The 15,750-nt window shown below is 52.8% G+C and overlaps 1 protein-coding gene across 1 annotated transcript in view; it reads right to left on the bottom strand.

Annotated features, from left to right (window-relative positions):
• Positions 1-11,370, bottom strand: part of SCN4A (sodium voltage-gated channel alpha subunit 4) — a 52,953-nt gene extending 41,583 nt beyond the window's left edge. The window contains exon 1 of the mRNA XM_019981203.2: positions 11,106-11,370. The gene's annotated coding sequence lies outside the window, so the exon portion shown is untranslated. The remainder of the gene's footprint in view (positions 1-11,105) is intronic.
• Positions 11,371-15,750: the final 4,380 nt, after the last annotated feature.

Here is a 15,750-nt window from a genome sequence, read left to right on the forward strand (position 1 = left end):
GGCAGACACTCAGTGAGTGGATGAGGCTTGGATATAGATCTTTCTTGGAATAAGATGGATTCTGAAAGGTTTCATCCATCCGTCTACCCACCCGTCCATCCATTCATTCTGTTCCTAAGTCAGAAGCTGAGCTAGCCCTGAGTAGGACATAAAGATGCACCAGCTATGCATCCTGCCTTCCGAGAGTTGATAGCTGGGGAGACAGGGGCACAGAAGCTATGATATGAGGAGACAGAGATGTCCGCCCTAAAGAAGGGAGCAGAAACTAACACAATATTATAAAGCAATTATATTCCAATAAAGATAAATAAATAAAGAAGGGAATTGACTGTGCTATGGGAGTTCGGGTGGCTGAATGGGGACTTCCAGACCAGGGAAAGGAAAGATGTGCCTTTTCAGTTGAGTCACAAAGGATGAGGGAGTTATGGGCGCAGGCAAGTGAAAGGGAAGGGCACTCTAGGAAGAAGGGACAGCCAGAGCAAATGCAGAAGCAGGACCTAGGGAGCTATCCTGTGTCAGTCTTTGGAGGGTTTGGAATCTGTTTATGGGCTTTAAAAAAAAATTATTTATTTCTGTTTGCACTGGGTCTTTGTTGCCGTGTGGGCTTTTCTCTAGCTGTTGAGTGGGGCCTACTCTCTAGTTGCAGTGAGCAGGCTTCTCGTTGCGGTGGCTTCTCTTGTGGTGGAACATGGGCTCTAGGGCATGTGGGCTTCAGTAGTCGCGGCTCCTGGGCTCTGGAGCACAGGTTCAGTAGTCGTGGGAGCATGGGCTTAGTTGCCTCGTGGCATGTGGGATCTTCCTGGAGCAGGGATTGAACCCATGTCTCCTGCATTGACTGGGGGATTCTTTACCATTGAGCCACCAGGGAATCCCTGTTTATGGGCCTTGGGGAAGTGGGCTGGGCAGCTAGGCCAGGGCCTTGAAGACCGCATCTGGGAGTCTGGACTTCATCTCCCTGGTTTGGAAAGCCCTCCCAGGGGTGCTGGGTTGCTTACATTGGCCAGTGTGTAGGTGCCCCCTGCTCATCCTAAGAGTGTGTCTAGAACAGAATGACAAGCTGTGCTGTTTGCAGTGGCCCCAGTGGAGAATGAAAAGACATCTGGGGTGTATGCACGGCGACTTTCTGGCAGGGACAAGCACTGATAATGTCCCATGTCAGTGGGTTGGGTGTCTTGCAGGCAGATCACCACATGGCCCCTCAAGTCCAGCCTGGAGTAAAGGGAGCCATGTGACAGCTCAAATCCTCCTTCCACCAGCCACAGGATCAGTCTCTGGCCTCAGAGATGGGGTGTTTGAGGGCCTGGAGGAACCTCTTCTCATGGGAAAATTTTTAATATTTATTTTAATTTTTTTTTTGGCTGTGCCAGGTCTTAGTTGCAGCACTCGGCCTCTCTGATCTTTGTTGCTGCTTTAGTTGCAGCATGTGGGATCTAGTTCCCTGACCAGGGATCGAACCTGTGTCCCCTGCATTGGGAGTGTGGAGTCTTAGCCACTGGACCATCAGGCAGTGCCCCTCCCCTCCACTCTCCCCCCACCCCCACCACTGAATTTAAGAATGTTAGATTTGCAAGGACCAGAGACATGGAGTCCAACTCCCTCATTCTGCAGATGGGGAAACAGGCCTTGAAAGGAGCAGTAACTCCCTACTCCCCAGACCACACATTTATTCCTTTAACAAACATTTCCTAAGCATCCACTCTATGCGGGGCTCTGTTTGGGGAGTCAGGGATACAGGAGTGGCGAAGTCCCTGTCCTCACTGAGCTTGCATTCCCGAGGGAGAAGGCAGATAATAAATAGGGAAGCAAATAAGATAATTTTAGAGAATGATAAATGAAAGGCTCAGCCAAGACTAAAACCCTGTTCCGTGGGCACCAGAACTCAGTTAGGAAGTGAGAAGCTCCGTCGGAAACTGCGTCAAAACGGAAGTTTCGGCGGAAGTCGGAGTTAAAGTTTTGGAAATCTGGAGGCAAGGGGTGTGAAAGGAAGGGTCCGGAGTCAGGGAGCCAGGTTAGGGCCAGCTGTCCCTGGGCAGGGAGCCGAGGGGGAGGACGCTGGAGGGTGAGGCAGCTCTTCTCTGGGGCGGGTCCAGCCCGGCATTGTCTCCCTCTGTGGGGCTGCCAGATCGGAACACCCAATTCCAGATATAGTCTGACCGCAAAGAGACAGGCCTTTTCTCCTTGGCCTGGCCACCCATTGTGTTCATTCATCCCAAGATGGCATTTACATTTGCAGCAGCCCACCTACAAGGGGAGTTTACAGACACCCCCGGAGTTTTCATCATGAACTGTGGCCATATCAGAGTTTCACCATCCTGTAATTATGCAACTGACTTTTCTCCTTTAAATCCAAGTGGAGCTCAACAAAGTATTAGCAAATCAAATCCAACAGCATATAAAAAGGACTATACTCTACAACCAAAGGGGATTTACCCCAGGTATGCAGCACAGATTCAACACTAGAAAATCAGTTAATTTTTATAATTATTTATTCATTTGGCTCTGCTGGGTTTTAGTTGCAGAATGCCAGATCTTTTTTTTTTTAGTTGTGGCATGTGGGTTCTAGTTCCCTGACCAGGGATGGAACTGGGCTGCCTGCATTGGGAGCACAGTGTCTAAGAAAATTAGCACAGGAAAGTTCCGAAAATCAATGTTAATCTGTCATATCAACAGGCTGAATAAAAATCCTTTACTTTGCCAACAAAGGTTTGTCTAGTCAAGGCTATGGTTTTTCCTGTGGTCATGTACGGATGTGAGAGTTGGACTGTGAAGAAGGCTGAGCGCCGAAGAATTGATGCTTTTGAACTGTGGTGGTTGGAGAAGACTCTTGAGAGTCCCTTGGACTGCAAGGAGATCCAACCAGTCCATTCTGCAGGAGATCAGCCCTGGGATTTCTTTGGAAGGAATGATGCTAAAGCTGAAACTCCAGTACTTTGGCCACCTCATGCGAAGAGTTGACTCATTGGAAAAGACTCTGATGCTGGGAGGGATTGGGGGCAAGAGGAGAGGGGGACGACGGAGGATGAGATGGCTGGATGGCATCACTGACTCGATGGACGTGAGTGAGTCTGAGTGAACTCCGGGAGTTGGTGATGGACAGGGAGGCCTGGCGTGCTGCGATTCATGGGGTCGCAAAGAGTCGGACATGACTGAGTGACTGATCTGATCTGATGGTCATATCAATGAATATAGAAAATGAATTTGACAAAATCCAACACCCATTCATGATAAATGCTCTCAGCAAACTAGGAATAGAAGAGAACTTCCTCAACCTGATAGAGAACATTTTCCTAAAAAATCCTACAGCTGACATAGTACTTAATGGTGAGAAACTGGAACTTTTCCTACTAAGATCAGGAACAAAGCAAGGATGTCACCTCTCTCCACTCCTTTTCAATATCATACTGAAGTTCTAGCTAATGCAATAAGACAAGAAAAGGAAATGAAAGTTACACTGATCAGGAAGGAAGAAGTAAAATTGTCTTTGTTAACAGGTGACATGATTGTCTTTGTACAAAACCCAAAAGAATCGGCCAAAAACAAACAAACAAACCCCCTCTTGGAACTAATAATGATTATAGCAGAGTTTCAGGATGTAAGGTTAATATAAATTCAGGTGGTGTTATTCAGTCACTAAGTCACATCCGACTCTTTTGTGACCCCATGGACTGTAGGGCCACCAGGCTCATCTGTCCATGAGATTTCCCAGGCAAGAATACTGGAATGGGTTGCAATTTCCTTCTCCAAGCGATCTTCCTGACCCAGGGATTGAACCCATGTCTCCTGCATTGGCAGGAGGATTCTTTACCACTCAGCCACCTGGGAAGCCCAAATTCGGTGTAGGATTTTCCATCTACCTCCACTTAAGTGCCCCTCATTCATTGCACCTCTTGACCTGCAATCTTCTGTAAAATCTTGATTCTCCCCACTCAGTTCAAGACCAATCCCTCACAGTTGAGTGCCTATGATCCTAATTGTCCCAAATTACTGGCCAAACAAAACTCATGACAGACATCCCCACTTCCTGCCACTATATGATTCTAGAACCTTCTCTCTTGGGACACCAAGCTTCCAATGAGGGTCCTTCAAACCACCTCGCTGCACTGAATTGGCCTGAAACCCCTCAAGGAGCCTCAGCCATGCCCTGCCAGCTTGGTAACAGTTGCTGTGGGAAACCTCCGGAAGACTGAGAATGGATGAGACCTGCCCCTCACAGCCTTCCCGTTCACTCTAGGGCACATTTCCCAGGATGCAGAGATGGTGGATGACTTGCTGGCCTTGCTCAGTCACCATCTTTCTTGCCAACCAAACATGCCCTTCATCTCTAGTAAAGCCGCAGTCCAGGCTCAGGCTGTTTCTCTCTGGATTGAGAGCAAAATTACCCAGCTGCTGCTGTTGCTGCTGCTAAGTCACTTCAGTCGTATCCAACTCTGTGCGACCCCATAGATGGCAGCCCACCAGGCTCCCCCGTCCCTGGGATTCTCCAGGCAAGAACACTGGAGTGGGTTGCCATTTTCTTCTCCAAGGCATGAAAGTGAAAAGTGAAAGTGAAGTCGCTAAGTCGTGTCCGACTCTTCACAACCCGTGGACTGTAGCCTACCAGGCTCCTCCGCCCATGGGATTTTCCAGGCAAGAGTATTGCAGTGGGTTGCCATTGCCTTCTCCAAAATTACCCAGAGCTGCAGCCAGTCCTCAAGCTTCACCTACAGTGAGGGCTCAGACTCAGGACTTTCTGGGAGGCTGAAACAGATCAAACTTTCTCTGTCCTGGCCAAAGACAGCACCGGGCATCCTGGTGGCCTACTTCCCAAATTCCTGCATTTCTGCTGTGGCCCAGCACCAAGAATGCAAAATGGATCCCTACTTCCCGTCCCCCTAGTTGTAAATCTCAAATCATAGCTTTTTCTCAGCTGGGGCAGGCTGGGGGTAGGGATGGGAAGGGGGTAGCTGTGTTGTTTCTCTGCCAGCACTTAGAGCCTCAGCCTTGGCAGGCCAGGGGCCTGGAGGAAGTCACTCCAGATGGCCCTCCCCTCTGGTCTGACACTCTCTGTGGAGGAAATCTGCTCCAAGAGGTCTTAGAGGGCAGCCTGGAGCCTAATGCAGAAACCTCTGGATACTCAGGAGCTATGAGAGTTCTGGAACCTTCAGGGTCACACGGTGGGGGGATGGGGAGGGATTACCCTGGACAAGGAGTGAGCTAACGCTGATGACACTTTCCAGTTGGGGCTCACTGGGTTGAAATAAGCCTCCCTTTGATTTAACCAGCCTGATGATTTGTCCTGCCTATGGGGAAAGAATGATCGTAGTGTGGCCACATTTATTTTCCACTTACTGTTTGCCTCGAGATGGGTTCCCAGGAATGGGTTTTCCCTCCCAAGTGAAGTGAAAGTCGCTCAATTGTGTCTGACTCTTTGCGACCCCATGAAGTCCATGGAATTCTCCAGGCCAAATTCTGGAGAGGGTCGTCTTTCCCTTCTCCAGGGGACCTTCCCAACCCAGGGATCAAACCCAGGGCTCCAGCATTGCAGGCGGGTTCTTTACTAGCTGAGTCAAAAGGGAAGCCCAAGAATACTGCAGTGGGTAGCCTATCCCTTCTCCAGCAGATCTTCCCAACCCAGGAATCAAACCAGGGTCTCCTGTATATGAGGGAAGCCCCTCCTCTCCTATGACTGAGCCTTAAATCAAAGGAATTGATCTTATCTCAAGGTGTAAATTCCAGGCCTCATCAGCATCAGCTCGGGGAAGATTCTATTAGGAGTGGGAGTGGGTTGGTTCCTCTGACCCTCAAACCTCAGTACATTCACCTGTCATCCTGACATGTGTGGGCCTGAGAGATGGAGGCCCAATATATTTCACTGAAGTATAGTTGACTTAGTGTTTCAGATGCCCAGCAGGGTGATTCAGTTATAATATACACCTATCATTTCCCAGATTATTTTCCGTTATAGGTTTTTACAAGATATTGACTATAGTTCCCTGTGCTAGACAGTAAAGCTTTGTTGCTTGTTGTATATCTATTTTTTAAAATTAGAAATCTAGCACTGAGAATTATTTCTTGATCGAGAGCAGCCATCCGTACGTTCATTTGGTGTTTAACGCATGCCAGGCCCTGTTTCAAGTGCTTCGCATTCATCATCCCAGCGACTGAGTGGTGCAGCCAGGATTCGAATGTGGCTCTCGGAGGGGCCAAATCCACGTGCCTGCTACCACAAACACAGCGTCCCTCTGGCTCGCCCAGTGGGGGATGGTGCTCAGCCGGCTGCCCTCCCCCAGCCTGGGGCATGCCCAGGTTGCAGTCCCCTCCAGTTTCCCCCTGGGCTGGCCTGAGCCTCACCTGTCTGTCCTCTTCAAAGGACAGACCAGAGTCCTCGGGCCAAGCCCCTGAAAGGCGTGGGCTCGGGTGGGTGTCTGGCAAGCCCTGGCAGGCCCCAGGCTCAGGCTTCCTGGGGCCTCGAGTTGGGAGTTGGGAGTGGTGGGGATTAAGGGCCCCCACCTGTAGTTTGGTAAAGAGCCTTTGTCAAGGTCTGGTTTTTCATTTGCACCAATCAACTCTAAAATACCCTCCCAACTTCCTCAGCAGCCAGCTTGCTCCTACACAAACACACCCAACACACCCAACACACACACACACACACTCGCTCACTCCCTCGTTGCTTCTATGAGTCATTTCCCAGCTGCTCCAAGGGGTGGGGAGGCTAATTAGTTCCATCCAAGCCTGGGGCTTCCTGCCCTCTGCTAGCTCTCTCAAAGGTGCTCCCAAGTATGGTGATGGGGGCTCCATGGATGGTCCCCCTCCAAATTGTGTGTGCACAGCCTCATCTACACACATATCCACAGTCACCTTGCCCATCCTCAGGCAGACTCACCCCTGCACACAGGGCTGCCTCCCCTCACCCTGCGGGCTCCCACCTAGGTCAGCCCCTGGAGCTGCCAGCCTCTGTTCTTCTCTCTGCCACGCACTCTCCGCACTCCCAGACCATGGCTGCCAGGCCTTTTTCCTGCCTTAGGTCTACCCAGAGGGTGAGAAGAGGATGGTTCGAAACTGATTCTGAGCCTGGAGAGTTCCAGGGCCAATCTGGCCCCGCTTCCCTCCATCAACCCCTAACCATCTGGGTAGCATGGGCTTTGACCCTTTTCACCCCACACATGGGCTCTAGGTCCCTGCTGGGCTCAGGGAATTGGATGAGGAGCGCTTGGAAGAGCAGCCCGCAGAACCTGAGCCTATAACCTAAACCCCCAAGGGGTGTCCCGCCCCTTTATCAGCTTGGCTTCGCCACTCAGAGAATTTGGTTCAACCCCAGAAACTGCTCCAGGGATGTTTTCTCACCAGTGACCCTGTGGAAGATCCTTCTCCCAAATTAGGCCAATCAAGAACTTAACAAGCCTCAAAAAAGATAAGAGTCACCTGCAGCTCTTACTAAAATGGGAGGCTGGGGTAGGGGGAAGCTCGGCTTTGTCCTTTACTCTCACAGCGCTTAAGGCAATACCTGTAAACCACATACTCTCATCAGGGGAGCTCTGCTGTCGGTATGATAAAAGCCTCTCTTGGTAGGAAAAAACCCACCTCCTCCCAGGTATGTAGGGTACCCAGAGCTGGACGGGGTCTAATGCTTCCTACCAGGCACCCCCAACTTATAGCTTCTTCTCCCCTTCTGTTACTCCCAGCCCTCCAACAACGAGACATTTATTTCAGAGTCATAACCTGATAACAAGCGCAATTATGAATTCCTGGTTAACACTTATATACTTGCCAAGCACTATGCTGGGCATTTCACATGCAGTGAGCTCATGTAATCCTGACATGATCCTATTGTTATTATTCCATTTGGCAGATGAGGAAACGGAGGCACAGAGAGGATAAGGAAGTTGCCAGGTGTTATTTATGTAGTAAATTGGGGCTGGAAACCTGACCCCTGGGGCTCTCGGAAGAGACCCTGGCTCTGAACCACTAAGGTATATCATCACCCCAGTGTCTAAACTGGGCCATGACCTTCTAGCCCCTGGGGGTGGAGGAGGGGCTGGCACCTGGTTTCACAAACCAGTTCAAAAACAGAGCGGGGTCTGGTGACTCTTGTGGGTTTTGCACTGTGCATTTCTGCTAGGCCTCCCAGCAGAGGGCAGGGAGGCCTGCAGGGGGCAGGGGGCAGCCTGCCCTTTGAGGGGCACCACGGCTCCCCTGCCATCCCCACTGCCCAGTGGGCTCCTTGAGCCCCTCCCACTCCTCTGGCTGTCCCATGCCCTGCCGCCCCTCCCGCCACACACACACACAAGGGCTGTTGACTGAAAACTGCAGGGAATAAAAATAGCTGTGCTGACGAGGCAGAATGGGGGCCCGAGTACATGAAAGGCCTGGGGCTGGGGTGGTGGAGGCGGAGAGACCCTGGGATTCCCCAGCCCCATGAACGCCTTCCAATGGCACCGTGGGGAGTCTGGGCCTGTTCCTGCCTCCGCAGAGTTGGGGACCCCTAGGGATGCAACCGGGGACCCACTGCCCCCAGGGTCTCGGGGGAGAGCTCTGCCCCAGGGAGTAGGGGCCGTGGCTACTGTGGACAGAGCCCTGGCCCCTCACAAGCCGTGTGCCCCAGGTAAGTGACAGGGCCCTCTGAACCTGAGCCTTGCCTCTAAGAGGACTCGAGGGACAGAGGTCTGTGTAATGTGGACTGGGGCTGCTGACGCCCCCTCCTCCTCCCCCGCCTTCTCTCTACCTGCTCCCCGAGGCCCCTGGGCTCAGATCTTTCATGTCCCTTCTGTGCATCTCTCCTATCACCTGGAGAGAGTGAGCCTTCCCACTCTGGTCTGGAGGGTCCAATCCCTTCTCTCCTCTCTGCCTTGCCTCCCCTGGGAGCCTTCTCTAAACCTGCCCCTTCCTGCCATCACCCACGCTTTTCTCTGTTCTGGTGGACAGAGTTGCCCCCAAAGGCAGGGACTTTGTCAGGATCACCTCCAGCATCTGGCCAGGAGTTCAATGCCTTCAGCATCAGCTTCAGGGCTTCTCCTCCTTTGGGCCTGGGTGGGTCAGGGCAGGGAAGCTGGCTTGGCAGACTTTGACACTCAGGCCAGTCTAGAGCTGGAGGCGACCCTGAGTCCTGAGCCTCCACCCTATGCGGGTCCCGATGCAAAAATGACAAGGAAGCCAGGCAGGGATGGGACCACCTAGGAAGGACCCTTAAGTACCTTCCGCAAACCCCTCCCATCCCCTGAGAGCTGCCAGGCATGAAGATGGGGGTGGGCCTTGGGTTATGTCTGGGCCTCTGCATCATCCCACACAGGGAGCGTGGCTCCAAATCCTAGTGCAGTGGCTATAATCATCCACACCACTGGCCATGAGCAGGGGACTAGGGATGTCCCTGGAAGAAGCTGGAGGGTTCTGGGAGAACCAGCCCTCTGACACCTGCCCCCAACCCCAGCTCTGCACACCTGGGTTCAGTCACTGCCACCGCAGACGAGAGACAACAACGCTCACCTCTGGTTCTGCCCCAACTTCTGTCAGCCTCCTCCCCTCTCCAGACTAGACAGACACGGAAACTGGTCTCTAGCTGCCCTCCCCGAGCTGGCTCATCTTTAGGGGCCGAATTAAATGGCCTTCAAGCCTTCCCAGATGGCTCAGCGGTAAAGTACCTGCCTCCAATGTAGGAGATAGAGGAGACGCAGGTTTGATCCCTGGGTTGGGAAGAGCCCCTGGAGGAAGGCGTCGCAACCTATTCTAGTATTCTTGCCTGGAGAATCCCATGGACAGAGGAACCTGGTGGGCTACAGTCCATGTGGTCGCAAAGAGTCGGACAAGACTGAGCAACAATTACGTCATGTCAAGGCTCCCCTGGGCTCTAGCCTTCCTGGGCTCTGGGGCAGACGCCTGCAGCTGGCAGTATAAATCGGAGGCGGACCTGTCTAGTCTCCACCTGGAAAGCCATCTCCCCACAGGGGGGTGTCACAAGCTCTCATCAGGACCTGGCCCCCTGCCCTGACCCCATGCCCTGAGCAGGGTGAGGGGCATTGGGACACAGTACTTAACGGGGCGCAGTGGGAAGGGGCTCAGGCCCCCCTGCCCCTACCAGTACATTCTTGGAAGCCTCCCATCCCACCACCCTCCCCAGGCCTTCTAGATGCGGCATCTTCAATCTTTTGAGCAAACTCCTCCAACACACACAAAACAAACCTCCCTTCAGCTCCATGAGCTTCCAAAAACACCTTCTCCCATCTCTGCTCAGACCGTCAGGCCTTCTCGGCCAGCCCCTGCCCACGCTCCCTCCCAGGGTCCTGGGTGCCCAGCTCTGCCAGCGGAGGCAGGGGGCTGTGCTCTGCCCTGGCACCACACCCCTGCCCCCCCGACCTCCAGCCCCCTCACCCCAGCTCTAGTCTCCTTCTGAGTCCCCCAGAGACCCTTCAGTGCGGCGGCCCCATGTGGGATGCCCCTCACCCTGGACTTTCTGGCTCCCTGTCCCCACACCCCCTCCACTAAGAGGAGCTGCTCCTCTGCCCACCTCCTCCTCGGTTTCTCCAGGAGAGGAGCCCCAGTGTGCCCCTGGGCAGGGAGAGGCAGGGGCAGTGGGCAGAGCCTGGCCGGCCTCTCAGCCCGAGATGTGTCCTCTGCTGGCATCTCGCAGATTCCTGTTCCAGCAGAGCAAAGGAGCCGCCGCCACCCCCCAGCCGGCCTCCCGCTCTCCTCCCCGCCGCCAGCCCTGCCTTCTGGGCCACTGCGATCAGGCCAAGCCGAGTCACTGCTCTGGGCCCTCCACCCTCCTCCCCTGAGAAACTCAGTCCTGTCTCTGTCCCTTGGGTCATCCCGTCCAGAGCCGAGCCTTAGCGCCTGGGCCGTCTGTGATCAGGACGACGACCCTGGCTGAGGGCAGGGCCAGCTGGCCAGACAGGGGCACAGGCCGACGGGGAGAGGCAAGCACAGGGATCCGGCCAGGGTCATGGCACAAGGACCTCAGGCAGGGTGGCCGCGGAGCGGGGCCCGGCGTGGGCAGGAGGACAGTGGTGCCCGGAGCAAAGTGGTGACTTCCTCGGAGCCAGGCTGGGCTGGGGGCCAGGCCTCCAGGCCCCTGGGGTGGCCTGCCCTCGGGGTGCCCGGCCCAGCGGGGCTCAGGGCGGGGGCGCGGTACTCACTGTTGGACGGGAGCAGACGAGCCTGGAGCGGCGTGCCCACCTCGGGCTGGGGCTGGGACTCTGGGGGACTTGGCCGGGGGGCCGGCCGGCGGGGACAGCTGCTGCCGCTGATGTCACAGGGTCATGAGTGAAACCTGAGGACCCGGCCAATCTTCAGGTGGGAGCCTGGGCCGCGCTTGCCTCACGGGTGCCCGGGGCTCGGCTTGGGACTGCCTGGGCTGGGGGGCCGCTGACCCGGAGCGTGACACACTCAACACGTTCGTCCACTCTCTCTCACACACACGCACGCACACACGCCCACTGGGGCATGCGTCTGAGGCCACAGGCTCATTCTCACACAGGACTCTCCTTTCACACTCGTTCCCAGAAGTACTCCCAGGGCACACACTGGCTGGCACACTCTACACACTCACGGCTGCGTTCCCCGCTGCCCACTGTCACACTCATACATGCTCAGCCGGACATGTAAACTATACCCTTCACACAGTCACACAAGTGCTTGCACTGCGTGTCACACTTATTCAAATGCATACCTGCTACTCACATAGACATGCTCCCACACTCACAGCAGGCTTGTGCACAAATGTGTATTATTACACGCATGCAGCCACATGCACTCTCCTGCCCAGGTGAGCACAGATGTTGCATATCCCAGACACTACAGTTGTATCAAGTGTGTACACACACCACTGTCATGCCCATGCATTTGGGCATTTCAGGCATGTTATTTATATCCGGGCGTTTGTCTGTGCCCACATAACATGCTTCCATTCCCATGTACATAGGGCCACCTATATGTACCTATGGTCATTATATTTTTAAAAAATATTGACTTTATTTATTTGATTGCACAGGATCTCAGCTGTGGCATGTGGGGTCTAGTTTCCCGGCCAGGGATCGAACCTGGGCGCCTTGCATTTCCCAATGTGCAGAGTATTTTGCCCCTGGGCCACCAGGCAAGTCCCTGGTCACTAGGTTTTTATCAAGTGTACGTCTGTCTGTATGCCCACACCCACATCTCACGCCCATGAGCTCCTCCCCCCAGCACAGCTGTCTAGCTGGACCACACAGCAGTCTTGAGGGTCATTTCTCTACCAACACTCCCCCACCCCACTGACTAGACATCTGTCCCTCGGAAGTTGGGGAGGGGAGGGACGAGGGTAGTTTAGCCCCCCTCCCCCACTTCCACTCTGGGGCTGTGGTGACCTCTAGTGGAGGTGTCTAGAAATGACCCATTTCTTGTTGCTCATTAGCTCCTGCCCCGGGGGCAAACAAGAGAATCTCTGAGTGAATCCAGAGTAACTGTCCCCCAAAACGTCCCCCATTCTCCCATACCCCTCACTGCCACTGACTTTTCTGGCAGCCAGAGCTCTGTCTAAGCTGAGACCAGGCCAGAGTGACCTTTGCAAGGGGCATAGGGAAGCCTGGGGAGCTGTCACCCTCGGTCTAGGGGGCTGGCCCCATGGCGCCTCTCCTCCCAGGGGCTCTCTGTGGTTCCAGCTTCAGCATAGTCCAGCCCCTCCCTGGGGGCCAGGCCTGGCTGTGGTCTGAGAACTTCCTGCTCTGCCCAGACTTCGAACATCTCCTCCCAGTGAGTCATTCACACCCTCAGAGGGTGGAAGTCTTGGTGTTTTCACTGCAAGGTTCTTTATCCTGCTTTGCTCACTGACCTAACAACCATTTTCCATGTGGTTGTATTGCTAATGTAGTCCAGCGTCTGCTGGTCCCGACTTCTTCTTTGCTTCTTCTGGCATTCAGAGAAAACATGAGATTTATCTCACATCCTTCGCAAGTTGTCTCCCTGAAACTGCTCCTCAGGGGTTTCTCTCATCACTCCCAGTCCTGATGCAGCTTCAATTTGCTTTGCTGCTGGCCACCGTCTGGAATTCCTGGTCAGTGTTCCCTTGATAGCACACTGCTCCCTGTCCGTGGGCACTGAAGGGGAGGTGGTGGGAGGCAGCTGTCATTCCCAATTATGGCTCTGCCCTTTAGGTCTCTGCCTTGCCACTGCCCAAAGCTCTATGGAGTCAGACTTTCTTTAACGAGGAATTGAAATTATTAAGGGAATTATAGTACATAAGGCGGCAGGGTTGTATGCATTCGGTTGTATGGGTTGTGCACTGCACAATTCTGGGAACCAATCACATCTATAGTCATTATAGATTAGAATATTTAAGATGACAGTTTTATAGCAGATGGTGGCAAAATATCTCGAGGAAGGGGCTAATTTTTCTGATTTGCACAAGGTTCCATTTGGATTAGGGATGGGGCTCATGGGAAAACAAAAGCTGTGTGTTAAATATGACTTTTTTCCACAGCCCTAGGGGAATGCATACCTCTCTATTGATAACAATATTCCTCCTTTCTTTGGGGAACTGCTCCTTCCCTACTCCAAATATGTGATTCTGGCCGAGCTGCTGATTACAGGACAGCCACCTTGCCCTGGCCACAGAGATGGACATTGTCACCTAGGGCTGGCCAATCCTCTTGGCCACAGTGGTTGGTCCAAAAGCTGGATATGTGACTCGATAGGGTCAATCAAAGGTCCATATAGTCAAAGCTATGGTTTTTCCAGTAGTCATGTAGGGATGTGTGAGTTGGACCGTAAAGAAGGCTGAGCGCCGAAGAATTGATGTTTTCGAACTGTAGTGTTGGAGAAGACTCTTGACAGTCCTTTGGACTGCAAGGAGATCAAACCAGTCAATCCTAAAGGAAATCAACCCTGAATATTCATTGAAAGGACTGATGCTGAAGCTGAAGCTCCAGTACTTTGGCCACCTGATGAGAAGAGCTGACTCATTGGAAAAGACCCTGATGCTAAGACAGGTTGAGGGCAGGAGGAAAAGGAGATAACAGAGAACGAGATGGTTGGATGGCATCACCGACTCAATGGTGGTGAGCAAGCTCTGGGAGATGGTGAAGGACAGGGAAGCCTGGCGTGCTGCAGTCCATGGGATCGCAAAGAGTCGGACACAGCTGAGTGAACAACAGCAAGAGCCAGTGATAGTCCTTCCTGGGGATTTATATGTATCAATACAAAAGAAAGCTCTTCTCTCTCTCCCTGGGATTCTCTAAGTTTGTCTAGAGTAACTGAAGCACCTCTGAAGGTGCCCAGGGTATGTCTGTCAGAAGTGAAAGAGTCTATTTATAGGAAGGGGGGGACACCATACAGATGGGGGGGACAAAGAGGGTGGATTAGAGGAACCTGAAGACACCTGAGTCAGTTACACTATGAACCAACTCCATCACTGTCCTGTATCACATGAGCCCCAAAATGTTTCTTTTATTTAAACTGGTTAAGGTTGAATTTCAGTTGCCCACAAGCCAAAGAATTCTGCACACTAGAATCCCCTTTCAGGAAATCTCATCCTGACCCACAGGAATTGGCCCTGGCACATCCTGTCCCATCTCCCACCCCTTGGCCTGAGCAGTCAATTTCTTCCCTGAATCATTTAGTCAAGGGTGACTTCCTGGGAGTTTGGCAAGTGCTCCCCCATGGTTGGGGGCACCCCAATTCCAGGGAGCCCAGAAGGGGAGGCTTCTGGACTCCATATCATAGCTCTCTTCTGGTGGGGTGAGACCTTGAAACTGTGTCCCCAGCACACAGCATCCCAACCCCACCGATGTGATCTATGTATGCGTGCTGTGTGTGTGCTAAGTCGCTTCAGTCGTGTACGACTCTGCGACCCCGTGGACTGTAGCCCTCCAGGCTCCTCTGTCCATGGGGATTCTCCAGGCAAGAATACTGGAGTGGGTTGCTGTGCCCTCCTCCAACGGCTCTTCCTGATCCAGGAATCAAACCCGTGTCTCTTATGTCTCCTGCATTGGCAGGTGGGCTCTTAACCGCTAGCACCACCCGGGAAGCCTGATCTACATGTTTATAAGTCTCCAAACTACCACCAGGGGCCTTTTGGATAACCTCCCCCCTCCCCGCCCACCACACACACACACACACACATCTCACAAGGATAACCACAATTTGTAGAAATAACAAAGTTGGAGCCTCTAAGAGGAAAAATGGAATTTCTTTACTGTTACAATTTCAAGACTTCTGTCCACAAATCCATTAGTCTTGTAATTCTGCAAACTGGTATTTAACACCTCTCCTTCAACCGTCATATTCTAATTCCTTCCAACTTGTGCCTCTTTAGGAACTGGGCCCTCCCAAAAGAGCCTGCCACTAGGTCAGTCTCTCTTGGCGTGCCACCTCCTCACCTGTACTGAAAAGAAACACGGACATTTCCAGTTAAATTCTTTTTTTAATTATTATTAATTAATTATTTGGCTGTGTGCCTCTGTAGTTAGGGCCCACGGGCTCAGTTGCTCAGTGCTGTGTCGGATCTTAGTTCCCCGAACAGGGATTGAGCCCATGTCCCCTGCATTGGCGAGTGGATCCTTAACCACTGGATCACCAGGATAGTCCCTCCGCTTGAATTCTTAAAAGGACCCTTGTCTCTCCATTTCCATCTGAGGAAGAGAGGAGGGAGCCACGTTTTCCCATCCCAAGGTTTTTAATGGCTGCACACTTTTCCGGAGTGAATTGCCTCCATTTACATGACCACTTCCCTATTACTGGATATTGGGTAACGTTCAACTTTCAGCTCTTAAAAATAACACTGCAATGGACACATTTGAGTAGGAATCT

Source organism: Bos indicus, chromosome 19 (assembly GCF_029378745.1).
Source record: "Bos indicus isolate NIAB-ARS_2022 breed Sahiwal x Tharparkar chromosome 19, NIAB-ARS_B.indTharparkar_mat_pri_1.0, whole genome shotgun sequence".
NCBI lineage: Eukaryota > Metazoa > Chordata > Mammalia > Artiodactyla > Bovidae > Bos > Bos indicus.